The sequence below is a fragment of the Vicia villosa genome, unplaced genomic scaffold, assembly GCF_029867415.1.
Source record: "Vicia villosa cultivar HV-30 ecotype Madison, WI unplaced genomic scaffold, Vvil1.0 ctg.005573F_1_1, whole genome shotgun sequence".
Taxonomy (NCBI): Eukaryota; Viridiplantae; Streptophyta; class Magnoliopsida; order Fabales; family Fabaceae; genus Vicia; species Vicia villosa.
In genome coordinates, this window is record NW_026706647.1 from 59,541 (window position 1) to 75,619 (window position 16,079).

General features: G+C 32.2%; 1 pseudogene; it reads right to left on the minus strand.

Annotated features, from left to right (window-relative positions):
* Positions 1 to 2,011: 2,011 nt before the first annotated feature.
* On the minus strand, positions 2,012 to 2,110 carry LOC131642672 (small nucleolar RNA R71; annotated as a pseudogene).
* Positions 2,111 to 16,079: the final 13,969 nt, after the last annotated feature.

Here is a 16,079-nt window from a genome sequence, read left to right on the forward strand (position 1 = left end):
GGCAGACTACGCTGACTGACAAAAGGAACGTTAAAAGCTACTAAAGGCTACGTCAGTAGACACAGCGTGAACAAGGCTCGAGGTAGTTGACAAAAGCGTATAACAGTAAGTGCAATGCTGTACGGAACACGCAAAGCATTAAATGCATTCAACGGTCATCTTCTCAACGCCTATAAATATGAAGTTCTGATGAGAAGCAAGGTTAACGATTCTGCACCAAAACAACTTATATCAAACTTGCTGAAACGCTGTTCAAATCTAAACTCAGAATCTTCATCAACTCACTACATTGCTGTTGTAATATTTTAGTGAGATTAAGCTTAAACGTTAAGAGAAATATCACAGTTGTGATTATCGCTTTTAAGAAGCATTTGTAAACTCTTGAATAGATTACATTAAGTTGTAAGAAACTAGAGTGATCGTGTGATCAGTATACTCTAGGAAGTCTTAGCAGTTGGCTGAGCAGTTTGTAACTAGAGTGATCGTGTTGATCAGAATACTCTAGGGAAGTCTTAGGAGTGAACTAAGCCTAGAGTGATCGTGTTGATCAGTAGACTCTAGAAAAGTCTTAGAGGGTATCTAAGCAGTTGTTCCTGGAGTGATCAGTGTGTGATCAGAAGACTCTGGAAGACTTAGTTGCGGACTAAGTGGAAAACCATTGTAATCCGTGCGATTAGTGGATTAAATCCTCAGTTGAGGTAAATCATCTCTGCGGGGGTGGACTGGAGTAGCTTCGTTAACAGCGAACCAGGATAAAAATAATTGTGCAATTTATTTTTATCGTCCAAGATTTAAAGTCACACTTATTCAATCCCCCCCTTTCTAAGTGTTTTTCTATCCTTCACATGTATTTCCTTGAAAGCCCTTGATGGTTAATTCCAAGGCATTGATATAAGGATTTTACCCGAAAACAGCCGTTACTCTGCCCGATTTTCGTCAGAATTTTAATGTGCTTAATGCAAAGTGGTGCTAAAGATATTAAGTTCATCTGGATCCCCAAGTGATAATGTTGGTTTAGTATTGACATTCCAAAGGATGGGAAATCTACCTTGACTCTTAATGTCAAGTGTTGGCTTTTTATTTCGGTTAGGCTGTTCTTTTCCTTAGCTTTTATTTTACGCAATAGGATAGCCTCTTCATCTCCTCCCCTTCTTTAATTTTCAAAATCTTCTCTCTTTTAACAAAACCTTCTTATGTTTTCAACCTTTTCAAAACCTTTTTTTTAAAATATCTTTTGCCCTTAGTGGCCTTTTCTTCAAAACTTTAGACACGACTAATTGTTGAAACGAGTGGCGATACCCCACGATTTTGAAATTGATTGATATAATGAGATCTTTTCCGCGTGAGAGAGCTAGTGGCATACTCGTTGATTTTTATCCGAGTTGGAGCCCTTCTTTCATTTGCGATGCAAAGAACTCGTTTGTTCTCATGCTCAAGATCAATGGCTGAGTATTTCTCTCTAACGACGATAAAGTGTTTATTCGGTTTTTTAAAATGTTTTACCTTTAGGCGGAACTACATTAGCTTTGACTTCTCCATTGCACTGAGGAGGTATGTAGACACAAAGCTTAACGCTTTGCCGAGCTTAATTTAAAATTCAACCAAACTTTTTTTTAGCACACACGACACATATTTTCAAAAAGGTTCCTGTGGAGTACCACAGATATGAGGGGTTCTTAAAACCTTCCCCTCATATAATCAATACCCGTACCTGAGATCTCTTTTTGTTTTAAAAACAAACTTTGGGTTTTTTCATTCTTTTCCCTTTTTCTTTGGAAATAATAAAGCGCGGTGGCGACTTTCACTGAAATATTGAGTCGAGTCAATCCTGTGGCTTCGATCTCATATTTTCCCCGCTAAAATAAGACTACGCCTTTTTTCCTTTCTCCCTGAGAGATAGAGCTTGGGCTTGGTTGCAATCCTTGCCACAAAATTCTGTCACAACGTGAGAAGAACTGAAGACTGTTTACTTAGCACGTCATTTTCCTCCTAGCAAAACAGCTGCATTACGAGCCCAAATCAATGGATTCAGACAAAAGGACATTAAATCTCTTTTTGACGCATGGGAGTGATATAAGGACATGATGCAAATATGCCCACATCACGGATTAGAAGACTGGCTCGTCATTCACACATTTTACAATGGACTGTTGTACAACACGAGGTTGTCAATAGATGTCGTTGCTGGTGGCACACTTATGGATAAGCCGTATGACGAAGCCTATCAACTAATTGAAAACATGGCTCAAAATTATTACTAATGGGTAAGCGAAAGAACTCCTGTGGATAAATCTTAAACAGAAGGTGGAATGTACAAAATTAGGAGCCTAGACAAAGTGAACGCTAAGGTAGATGCCCTTACCCAAAAGATAGAAAGCTTGCCTTACCACCCGCAGCCACCGTGGCTGCTGTAACTCCAAACTTCGAATTATGTGGAGTTCTTGGACATGCTGCCCCCGAATGTGCTATTTTGGCAGGAGTCTCGGTTGATCAAGTTAACTACGCTCAAGGGAATCCGTATTCCAACACCTACAACCCTGGATGGAAGAATCATCCTAATTTTTCGTATAAAAATAACAACGCTATGTTTGTACCGAATCAAGCACCTGATGTACCGCCTGGTTACCAAAAACCTGTTGCTAACATCCCTAATATGCCTAATGTTCCTAGAAAGTCTAACCTCGAAATTATGATGGAAAATTTCATTGCTACCCAAGCTCAACAAAATAAGGATTTCCTTAACCAAAATGTTCACACCGGTGAACAATTGAATCAATTAGCAACTAAGGTAGATGCGCTAGCGACCCATAATAAGATGTTAGAAACTCAGATTTCTCAAGTGGCCCAACAACAAGCAACTACTTCCGCACCCGCTGGATCATTTCCTAGGCAACCACAACCCAATCCTAATACCATGACACTACGAAGTGGAACTGAGTTAGATGGACCAATCGATCCAGGGCTTCAGAACCCAACCATGTATAAGAAACCTGATAAAGCGATTGAAAAACCAAGAGAACAACCTGAAACTAAAAAGGAGGATGAGAATGAAGAGCATCTGAAAAAGAGAAACCTTATGTGCCTCCCCCACCATATAAACCACTGATTCCATATCCTCAAAGACTTGCTAAGTCTAAGAAAGAGGGCCAATTTAAGAAATTCGTAGAGCTTCTGAAGAAACTAAATGTTACCATTCCTTTCACAGAAGCTATTACCCAAATGCTCTCATATGCTAAGTTCCTCAAGGAGATCTTATCCAATAAGAAGAAGATAGTAGAGAATGAAACTGTTACGCTAACTGCTGAGTGTAGCGCTATAATTCAAAACAACATGCCTCATAAACTAAAATACCCTGGTAGTTTCTCTATACCTTGTGTAATTGGGAAATTCGTAATAGACAGAGCCTTGTGTGATTTGGGAGCCAGTGTTAGCTTAATGCCTTTATCCATTTGTGAAAAACTTAAACTAGGTGAATTGAGATCGACAAGGATGTCTTTGCAGTTAGCTGATTGATTTGTTAAATTTCCCGTGGGAATGCTCGAAAATGTACCTGCTCGCATAGGACAATTCTATATCCCCACTGACTTCATTATAATGGACATTAAAGAAGACTCTAATATCCCTATTATATTAGGTAGACCAATTCTAGCAACTACTAGAGCCATTATGGATGTGAAGAAAGAAAAGCTAACTTTCGAGGTCGGTGAAGAGAAAGTAGAGTTTATTCTCTCCCAATTCTTCAAAGCCCCATCCATAGACGATTCGTGTTGTTTCTTGGACATTATTGACGAATGCGTTAAAGAAATGGAAAAACAACAAAACACCTATTTTGAAGTGTTGAAAATACCAATGCCACCTATTATTGAGGACGATAACTGGCGTGAGGAATACTAAGACAATAATCTGAGCGAATGCCTTGCATTAACTCCTAATCCTATTCCTTGCCCGAAGAAACCTTCCATGGAACTTACGACATTACCCAAATATTTAAGGTATGAATTCCTAGATGAAGAACTTGAGCGACCTATTATAGTTAATACTAATCGAGGAAGACTGTAAGACCTCGAGAGAACATCAGAGACGGATTAACCCAATTCTAAGCGATGTAGTGAAAAAGGAAGTACACAAGTTGTTAGAAGCAGGAATCAAATACCCTATATCCGACAGTAAATGGGTAAGTCCTGTACATGTCGTACCTAAAAAAGGAGGTGTCACTGTCATTAAAACCCCTAAAGTCGAATCTATAGCACAACACACTCAAACTGGATGGCGAATGTGTATCGATTATAGAAAACTAAACAAAGCCACTCGTAAGGACCATTTTCCTTTACCATTTATAGACCAAATGCTCGAACGGTTGTCGAAACACTCTCATTTCTGCTACTTGGATGGTTACTCAGGATTCTTCCAAATTCATATCCACCCTGATGACCAAGAAAAGATGACATTCACATGTCCTTATGACACATTCGCTTATCGACGAATGTCGTTCGGACTGTGTAACGCACCTGCGACATTCTAAAGGTGCATGACGTCAATATTTGCCGATTTTCTAGACGGCATGATGGAAGTATTTATGGATGATCTCTCCGCGTGTGGAGAAAGTTTCGAAGGATGTCTTTCCAACCTTGAACTGGTACTTAAACGATGCGTAAGTGTCAATTTAGTGCTGAACTGGGAAAAATGCCATTTCATGGTAAGACAAGGAATCGTACTTGGACACATCGTGTCTAATAAAGGTGTCATACACCAAAATTTGCCTGATCCATTATGCGTCTATTAATTTATTAAAGGTATTAAAATTAAGAGTCATGGGGTTTAACATATCTATTGTTAAACCCACCCTCTTATAAAACCTTTTAATTGACTTTAGACGTGTAAATTTTGAGCCCAATCATTTGGCCCAATCCATCCCACTATAAGGTTTGGATCTTTATTTTTTTACAATAATCCATTAACCATTATTTGATATAATTATTATGATAAACTTATTAACTAATATTTTATTTTGTTTAATTATCATTAATGATTATTCTAATATTATTAGGATTATCATTATTATTATTTTCAATTATTATTATAAGTAATATAATTAGTTAATTGATTAGTTGGGCAATAGGCCCATTAGGTGTAGAAAATCTCAACACAACAGAAACAAGCTTCATGTTTATAAACAGGCTTCATGTTTCTTTGTTGGCATGAGAAAACAAAAGCGAAAAGAGAAGAATAAACACCATTCCAACATCATTGCCTTAAGTAATTTCTAATTGATTCAAGGATATTATCTCAAGCAAGATATCACCTCTAATACCAACCTTCAAATCACAAACTAAATCCTTGTGAGTTTAATTTTTCGATCATCACCTAGCTGCTCCGACCGATGCTCATCATATCCTCACCATATAACATAATCAAACACACAGACACTTGTTATTAGGAATTAGAGAAGTTTGAGGTGTCTTCCTGGCTTGTTAACTTCGACAAACCGACTCAAGGGGTTGATCTGAAACTAGCGAGAACGGGCTTGTCGGAGCTGACGACGGCATTGGAATCAAAATCATACAACACAACAACGACACTGTTGTCACCGGAACCTCAACATAGAAACAAAAACATAGTCACGACTCAATAGTGAGCCGGCTTCGCTTTAATTTCACGGCCACATCGTCATCAGTCAATCGCGTCTACCGTACCAGCAGCAACACACAACAAACAACAGTTCAGCTTCATCACTAAGCACCTATACTAACCATAACAACACGTCACTCAGAACCAAATTGGAACTCGATACAAACGCGCCTCCTTTCATCAAATTGGAACTCGATACACAACAACTCCGTAAATCTTCATCGATCCGCAGCCATGAGAACCAAAGTCGTTCCACCAATTTCAAGAACGGCGAGCATCAACGCATCTCCGCTGTAATAGGAGTTCTTGCCATAATTCAGCAGTCGTGCATTATCTCTGAATAAGAAATAATTCTAGAATAGAGAAGGAGAGTAAGGTATTGTTGTTGGCATTTTGTTAGAAGCAAAAATGGGTGTAGACAGATGATGGCTGAGAGAAGTTAAGGAACTAGAACTGAATTTTGAAGAAGAAGAGGGGCGGCTCAGATTAATATTTTAATTTTTTTATATAAATGCTTAGTTATATTAAACCAAATCATAATAATAGTGTAACTAATTTATAAATGTTAACGACTTAATTAGATGCGCGTTTAGCTTATACATAGAAATAAAGAGGAATTCAAAAAAATAGCATTCCGCATAAGGAACTTGAACCCGAATTCTAAAACATGTTAGAATTGTCGCTAGCGCTACAACGGATGATGTGATATTTATGTATAAATTGTTTTATATATTGTTGCGTAACAACACAAAAACCAATTTATATATAAAGAAGAATTTTAACAAAATAACGTTCCGCTGCCTAGATTCGAAAAGGAATTCTTGAACATGTTAGAATTGTCGGTACTGCTAATATGGATGATGTGATATTTAGGTGTAAATTGTTATATATATCCCAGTTGTTAATTAAATTAGACGAGCGTTTAGCTAATACATAGAAATAAAGAGGAATAAAAAAAAATAGCTTTCCGCAGCCGGGATTCAAACCCGAATTCTTGGATACGTAAGAATTGCCGGTAGTGCTACTGCAGATGATGTGATGTTTAGGAGTAAATTGAATTATTTATTGACGTGTATCAACATAACTACAAATTTTTATATAAAATATTCACACATTTTTGTTACAAAAATTTTCACCGAGTTATTCTAAAAATATTTTCAATAATTTTTCATAAAATATATATTTTTTCCGTTATATTTTTTACTCTAATAATATATATATTTATATTACTAAACATAAAGAGGAATTAAAGAAAAATAACATTCCGTAATCGAGATTCGAACCCAGATTCTTCAGAATGTTAGAATTGACGGCAGTGCTACTGCTGATTATGTCATATTTAGGGGTGAATTGTTTTTTATACCACTGTATATCAGCCTAACAACCAATTTTTATATAATTTTTTTACACATTTTTGTTACAAAATATTTCACCACAAGGTTATTCTAATATTCCTTTAAAACAACTTTAGTAAAATATGAATTAAAACATTTTATTTTTTTACTATCAAAATTTATATAATTGATTTAAGTGCAAAAATATTTAAGTAGTTTTTTTTTTACAAAAAATTGAGATTTTTTTTTAATTATTTGGTTTTGACAATATTTTACTTTATTAATATATATGTATATTACTTAATATAAAAACTAATATTTTAATTTTTTTTATATAAATGCTTAGTTATATTAGACCAAATGATAATAATAGTGTAACTAATTTATAAATGTTAACGATTTAATTAGATGCGCGTTTAGCTTATACATAGAAATAAAGAGGAATTCAAAAAAATAGCATTCCGCATAAGGAACTTGAACCCGAATTCTAAAACATTTTAGAATTGTCGCTAGCGCTACAACGGATAATGTGATATTTATGTATAAATTGTTTTATATATTGTTGCGTAACAACACAAAAACCAATTTATATATAAAGAAGAATTTTAACAAAATAACGTTCCGCTGCCTAGATTCGAAAAAGAATTCTTGAACATGTTAGAATTGTCGGTACTGCTAATGTGGATGATGTGATATTTAGGTGTAAATTGTTATATATATCCCTGTTGTTAATTAAATTAGATGAGCGTTTAGCTAATACATAGAAATAAAGAGGAATTAAAAAAAAATAGCTTTCCGCCGCCGGGATTCGAACCCGGATTCTTGGATACGTAAGAATTGCCGGTAGTGCTACTGCAGATGATGTGATGTTTAGGAGTAAATTGAATTATTTATTGACGTGTATCAACATAACTACTAATTTTTATATATAATATTTACACATTTTTGTTACAAAAAATTTCACCGAGTTATTCTAAAAATATTTTCAATAACTTTTCATAAAATATATATTTTTCAGTTATTTTACTCTTATAATATATATTTATATTACTAAACATAAAGAGGAATTAAAGAAAAATAACATTCTGTAACCGAGATTCGAACCGAGATTCTTCAGAATGTTAGAATTAACGGCAGTGCTACTGCTGATTATGTCATATTTAGGGGTAAATTTTTTTTTATACCGCAGTATATCAGCCTAACAACCAATTTTTATATAATTATTTTACACATTTTTGTTACAAAATATTTCACCACAAGGTTATTCTAATATTCCTTTAAAACAACTTTAGTAAAATATGAATTAAAACATTTTATTTTTTTACTATCAAAATTAATATAATTGATTTAAGTGCAAAAATATTTAAGTAGTTTTTTTTTTCATAAAAAATTGAGATTTTTTTTAATTATTTGGTTTTGACAATATTTTACTTTATTAATATATATGTATATTACTTAATATAAAAACTAATATTTTAATTTTTTTTATATAAATGCTTAGTTATATTAGACCAAATGATAATAATAGTGTAACTAATTTATAAATGTTAACGACTTAATTAGATGCGCGTTTAGCTTATACATAGAAATAAAGAGGAATTCAAAAAAATAGCATTCCGCATAAGGAACTTGAACCCGAATTCTAAAACATGTTAGAATTGTCGCTAGCGCTACAACGGATGATGTGATATTTATGTATAAATTGTTTTATATATTGTTGCATAACAACACAAAAACCAATTTATATATAAAGAAGAATTTTAAGAAAATAACGTTCCGCTGCCTAGAATCGAAAAGGAATTCTTGAACATGTTAGAATTGTCGGTACTGCTAATGTGGATGATGTGATATTTAGGTGTAAATTGTTATATATATCCCTGTTGTTAATTAAATTAGACGAGCGTTTAGCTAATACATAGAAATAAAGAGGAATTAAAAAAAATTCTTTCCGCAGCCGGGATTCGAACCCGGATTCTTGGATACGTAAGAATTGCCGGTAGTGCTACTGCAGATTATGTGATGTTTAGGAGTAAATTGAATTATTTATTGACGTGTATCAACATAACTTCAAATTTTTATATAAAATATTTAAACATTTTTGTTACAAAAAATTTCACCGAGTTATTCTAAAAATATTTTCAATAATTTTTCATAAAATATATATTTTTTCTGTTATTTTTTTACATTATTTTACTCTAATAATATATATTTATATTACTAAACATAAAGAGGAATTAAAGAAAAATAACATTCTGTAACCGAGATTCGAACCCAGATTCTTCAGAATGTTAGAATTGACGGCAGTGCTACTGCTGATTATGTCATATTTAGGGGTAAATTGTTTTTTATACCGCTGTATATCAGCCTAACAACCAATTGTTATATAATTTTTTTACACATTTTTGTTAAAAAATATTTAACCACAAGGTTATTCTAATATTCCTTTAAAACAACTTTAGTAAAATATGAATTAAAACATTTTATTTTTTTACTATCAAAATTTATATAATTGATTTAAGTGCAAAAATATTTAAGTAGTTGTTTTTTTTTTCAAAAAATTGAGATTTTTTTTAATTATTTGGTTTTGACAATATTTTACTTTATTAATATATATGTATATTACTTAATATAAAAACTAATATTTTAATTTTTTTATATAAATGCTTAGTTATATTAGACCAAATGATAATAATAGTGTAACTAATTTATAAATGTTAATGATTTAATTAGATGAGCGTTTAGCTTATACATAGAAATAAAGAGGAATTCAAAAAAATAGCATTCCGCATAAGGAACTTGAACCCGAATTCTAAAACATGTTAGAATTGTCGCTAGCGCTACAACGGATGATGTGATATTTATGTATAAATCGTTTTATATATTGTTGCGTAACAACACAAAAACCAATTTATATATAAAGAAGAATTTTAACAAAATAACGTTCCGCTGCCTAGATTCGAAAAGGAATTCTTGAACATGTTAGAATTGTCGGTACTACTAATATGGATGATGTGATATTTAGGTGTAAATTGTTATATATATCCCTGTTGTTAATTAAATTAGACAAACGTTTAGCTAATACATAGAAATAAAGAGGAATTAAAAAAAATAGCTTTCCGCAGCCGGGATTCGAACCCGAATTCTTGGATACGTAAGAATCGCCGGTAGTGCTACTGCAGATGATGTGATGTTTAGGAGTAAATTGAATTATTTATTGACGTGTATCAACATAACTACAAATTTTTATATAAAATATTTACACATTTTTGTTACAAAAAATTTCACCGAGTTATTCTAAAAATATTTTCAATAATTTTTCATAAAATATATATTTTTTCAGTTATTTTTTTTATTCTAATAATATATATTTATATTACTAAACATAAAGAGGAATTAAAGAAAAATAACATTCCGTAATCGAGATTCAAACCCAGATTCTTCAGAATGTTAGAATTGACGGCAGTGCTATTGCTGATTATGTCATATTTAGGGGTAAATTGTTTTTTATACCACTGTATATCAGCCTAACAACCAATTTTTATATAATTTTTTTACACATTTTTGTTACAAAATATTTCACCACAAGGTTATTCTAATATTCCTTTAAAACAACTTTAGTAAAATATGAATTAAAACATTTTATTTTTTTACTATCAAAATTTATATAATTGATTTAAGTGCAAAAATATTTAAGTAGTTTTTTTTTTTACAAAAAATTGAGATTTTTTTTAATTATTTGGTTTTGACAATATTTTACTTTATTAATATATATGTATATTACTTAATATAAAAACTGATATTTTAATTTTTTGTATATAAATGCTTATTTATATTAGACCAAATGATAATAATAGTGTAACTAATTGATAAATGTTAACGATTTAATTAGATGCGCGTTTAGCTTATACATAGAAATAAAGAGGAATTCAAAAAAATAGCATTCCGCATAAGGAACTTGAACCCGAATTCTAAAACATGTTTGTAACATCCCTATTTCTAGAAGCATGAGAACTAAACTATAAGACCTATTAATATTGAGAATGGTTAAGAGGACTGGATAGAAGTATGACATTAATAGAAGATTAGTTAGAATCAAAGGATTTGGTTAGAAATGAACCAAGTGGCATCTTAGTAAATATTTCATAGTTGAAGGGTAGTATGGTCACTCCACTCTCAAGCATGGGACTTAAGGACTTGTTTGGTTGCAATACTTCATTATTGTATTTCCAAAATCAGAATTTGGTGGGAGAGCTAGAGAGAGAGGACGTGAGGCAAGAGGAAAAAGGAAATTGTCAACTCAAGTTCATCCTCCATTGATGCATGCATGAGGTTTTGATGATTTAGGATGAAGAGCCATGATCAAGTGTAAAGAACAAGGTTGTAATCATCTCTATTCTTCCATCATCAAGTCAGAATCTTCTTCACATCTTCATCAAGTTCAGATTATTGAGGTGAGTTCTATTAGTTAGAACCTTGGGTAGAGTTTGGGAATAATGCATGATTTGGGAAATAAGGGTTTAGGTTGTGATAAATCCTTTGCATGTTGATTAAATGTTGAAAATCATGCTCCTATACTGATAAATTGTGCTTGGGGTTGTTTTATATGTTGAGGTTTGGATTGGGATGGATTAGGATGTGTTGGAACTGGTATATTGCAAGAAAAATGTGATTTTTGCTTCTGGTTCAGTAAGCAATCGATTGCAGGGGTCAAGCAATCGATTGCACTGTGAAAAATTGACATTTTGCGCTTCTGGTTCAGCGAGCAATCGATTGCACACTGGTGCAAATCGATTGCACCTGACAGAAAATTATTCCTTTATTGTTTCGACCGTAACTTGAGTTCTACAATTCGAAACGAAGCCCGGTCGGAAGCGTTGGAAAGGTCTTTTAATGATCTTTATGAATGTGCTTCGATATAATGCTTTTAATTGATTTAAAAGTTATGTGAAATGGACTTTTAGTTGCATGATGTTGGATTAACATTAATAGAATTAAGAAATGTATGTTTAATTCACCGAGTGTGGTTCCATTCCATGTCGGGAATCGGAAGCTTCTTTGTTATGAGACTAATGTGTGTCCATGTACGTTCTAAATAATTATATGGTTTGATAATGTTTAATATATTCCATGATCGAAACATATTTAACTCACATGTGACGAGTATATATAAAGGACATGATATTTATATGATGGATTTTTGTCTAATATTATGTGCATATAATACAATATAAATTGTTTTCCCGTCGTTCCGGTTGGACGTTCGGATGCTTGATTTTGTGAACTTGCCTTGGTTGAATATGCGTGAATCAGAGTATAACCGTACTACTAGGATAGTAAATCCTGTTTACCCACTATGTGGATGCCCATTGGTAGCCCGTGTGGCGTTTGTGATATGTATTATATACCATGGATGATTTGGCTTTTATACCTGTTGTATATACGTGTCTATATCTGTATATTTTGTGTTACCTGAGCTACTATTGCGGTGGAAGCAAGTGAGGGTCTTTAATGGCGTTTCCCACTTGGTAACTCACCTGCGTGATTAGTATGGTAAGTGGGTGATGCCACATAGGCAATCACTGAATTACTTGCCTCTAGTAACGTCAATTAGACAATGTTACTAGGCTTTCGCCCAGTGGGCTTGTACGTCGAATAGGACATATTGCACCTGTTTACTCACCTGCGTACAGAGGATGAATACCATTGCAGTGGAAGCAAGACCGGGGTCCTTAATGGCGTTTCCCACTTGGTAACTCACTGGCGTGCTTGGTGATGAGGTTGTAAATGCCACGTAGGTAATGGTACAACTTAACTCATCTCGGGTGGAATTCCATATAGGAATGACCCGAATTCATCGTGCGGTGTGCTTGTGCAAGTCTTTCGACATACATGTACTTGGATACTCACCGAGGGTACGTGGCAGAGGTAGCCTAGTCAGATGGGTATAACTCTTTGATTCCTCACATAAGGATGTGAGTTTTCATATTGTGAATTGTTGTTTTATTGAACGCCTCATTGGATATTTAAGGGACTTCCAATGGTGGTGTATCCTTGTTTGTACTTGTACCTGACCGTGAGGAAGCCTGGATTCTCGGTGAATCTGTTTGTTTTCATGCACCTTGTAGAACCGAGCGAACCCGTAAGATAGGGGAACTCACTAAGATTTAGTAATCTCAACCCAATCCTCTTAATATTTTCAGGAACAGGTTAAAAGTAGATGGATTACTTGATGGACTGCCTTGAAGACCGTGGACAAGTAATTGGCAGGAAGACCTAGTCAGACGTTATTTTTCCGCTGTGCATTGTTGAAGACAAGCCAATCATATACGTTTTCAGTTAGATATTTGAATTGTATATGATTTTAATTTCTTTTATTTATCGCTTATGTATGTTTCTTGTACCATTTATAGCATCACCACATATTATTCTAGACATATATGTATGGGGTGTTACAACGTTAGAATTGTCGCTAGCGCTACAACGGATGATGTGATATTTATGTATAAATTGTTTTATATATTGTTGCGTAACAACACAAAAACCAATTTATATATAAAGAAGAATTTTAAGAAAATAACGTTCCGCTGCCTAGATTTGAAAAAGAATTCTTGAACATGTTAGAATTGTCGGTACTGCTAATGTGGATGATGTGATATTTAGGTGTAAATTGTTATATATATCCCTGTTGTTAATTAAATTAGACGAGTGTTTAGCTAATACATAGAAATAAAGAGGAATTAAAAAAATAGCTTTCCGCAGCCGTGATTCGAACCCGGATTCTTGGATACGTAAGAATTGTCGGTAGTGCTACTGCAGATGATGTGATGTTTAGGAGTAAATTGAATTATTTATTGACGTGTATCAACATAACTACTAATTTTTATATAAAATATTTACACATTTTTGTAACAAAAAATTTCACTGAGTTATTCTAAAAATATTTTCAATAATTTTTCATAAAATACATATTTTTTCAGTTATTTTTTTTACTCTAATAATATATATTTATATTACTAAACATAAAGAGGAATTAAAGAAAAATAACATTCCGTAATCGAGATTCGAACCCAGATTCTTCAGAATGTTAGAATTGATGGCAGTGCTACTGCTGATTATGTCATATTTAGGGGTAAATTTTTTTTTATACCGTTGTATACCAGCCTAACAACCAATTCTTATATAATTTTTTTACACATTTTTGTTACAAAATATTTCACCACAAGGTTATTCTAATATTCCTTTAAAACAACTTTAGTAAACTATGAATTAAAACATTTTATTTTTTTACTATCAAAATTTATATAATTGATTTAAGTGCAAAAATATTAAAGTAGTCTTTTTTTTATAAAAAATTGAGATTTTTTTTAATTATTTGGTTTTGACAATATTTTACTTTATTAATATATATGTATATTACTTAATATAAAAACTAATATTTTAATTTTTTTATATAAATGCTTAGTTATATTAGACCAAATGATAATAATAGTGTAACTAATTTATAAATGTTAACGATTTAATTAGATGCGCGTTTAGCTTATACATAGAAATAAAGAGGAATTCAAAAAAATAGCATTCCGCATAAGGAACTTGAACCCGAATTCTAAAACATGCTAGAATTGTCGCTAGCGCTACAACGGATGATGTGATATTTATGTATAAATTGTTTTATATATTGTTGCCTAACAACACAAAAACCAATTTATATTTAAAGAAGAATTTTAACAAAATAACGTTCCACTGCCTAGATTCGAAAAGGAATTCTTGAACATGTTAGAATTGTCTACTGCTAATGTGGATGATGTGATATTGAGGTGTAAATTGTTATATATATCCCTGTTGTTAATTAAATTAGACGAGGGTTTAGCTAATACATAGAAATAAAGAGGAATTAAAAAAAATAGCTTTCCGCAGCCGGGATTCGAACCCTAATTCTTGGATACGTAAGAATTGCCGGTAGTGCTACTGCAGATGATACGATGTTTAGGAGTAAATTGAATTATTTATTGACGTCTATCAACATAACTACAACTTTTTATATAAAATATTTACACATTTTTGTTACAAAAAATTTCACCGAGTTATTCTAAAAAGATTTTCAATAATTTTTCATAAAATATATATTTTTTCAATTATTTTTTTTACTCTAATAATATATATTTATATTACTAAACATAAAGAGGAATTAAAGAAAAATAACATTCCGTAATCGAGATACAAACCCAGATTCTTCAGAATGTTAGAATTGACGGCAGTGCTACTGCTGATTATGTCATATTTAGGGGTAAATTGTTTTTTATACCACTGTATATCAGCCTAACAACCAATTTTTATATAATTTTTTTACACATTTTTGTTACAAAATATTTCACCACAAGGTTATTCTAATATTCCTTTAAAACAACTTTAGTAAAATATGAATTAAAACATTTTATTTTTTTACTATCAAAATTTATATAATTGATTTAAGTGCAAAAATATTTAAGTAGTTTTTTTTTTTACAAAAAATTGAGATTTTTTTTAATTATTTGGTTTTGACAATATTTTACTTTATTAATATATATGTATATTACTTAATATAAAAACTAATATTTTATTTTTTTTTTATATAAATGCTTAGTTATATTAGACCAAATGATAATAATAGTGTAACTAATTTATAAATGTTAACGATTTAATTAGATGCGCGTTTAGCTTATACATAGAAATAAAGAGGAATTCAAAAAAATAGCATTCCGCATAAGGTACTTGAACCCAAATTCTAAAACATGTTAGAATTGTCGCTAGCGCTACAACGGATGATGTGATATTTATGTATAAATTGTTTTATATATTGTTGCGTAACAACACAAAAACCAATTTATATATAAAGAAGAATTTTAACAAAATAACGTTCCGCTGCCTAGATTCGAAAAAGAATTCTTGAACATGTTAGAATTGTCGGTACTGCTAATGTGGATGATGTAATATTTATGTGTAAATTGTTATACATATCCCTGTTGTTAATTAAATTAGACGAGCGTTTAGCTAATACATAGAAATAAAGAGGAATTAAAAAAAATAGCTTTCCGCAGCCGGGATTCGAACCCGGATTCTTATGTAAGAACTGCCGTGTAA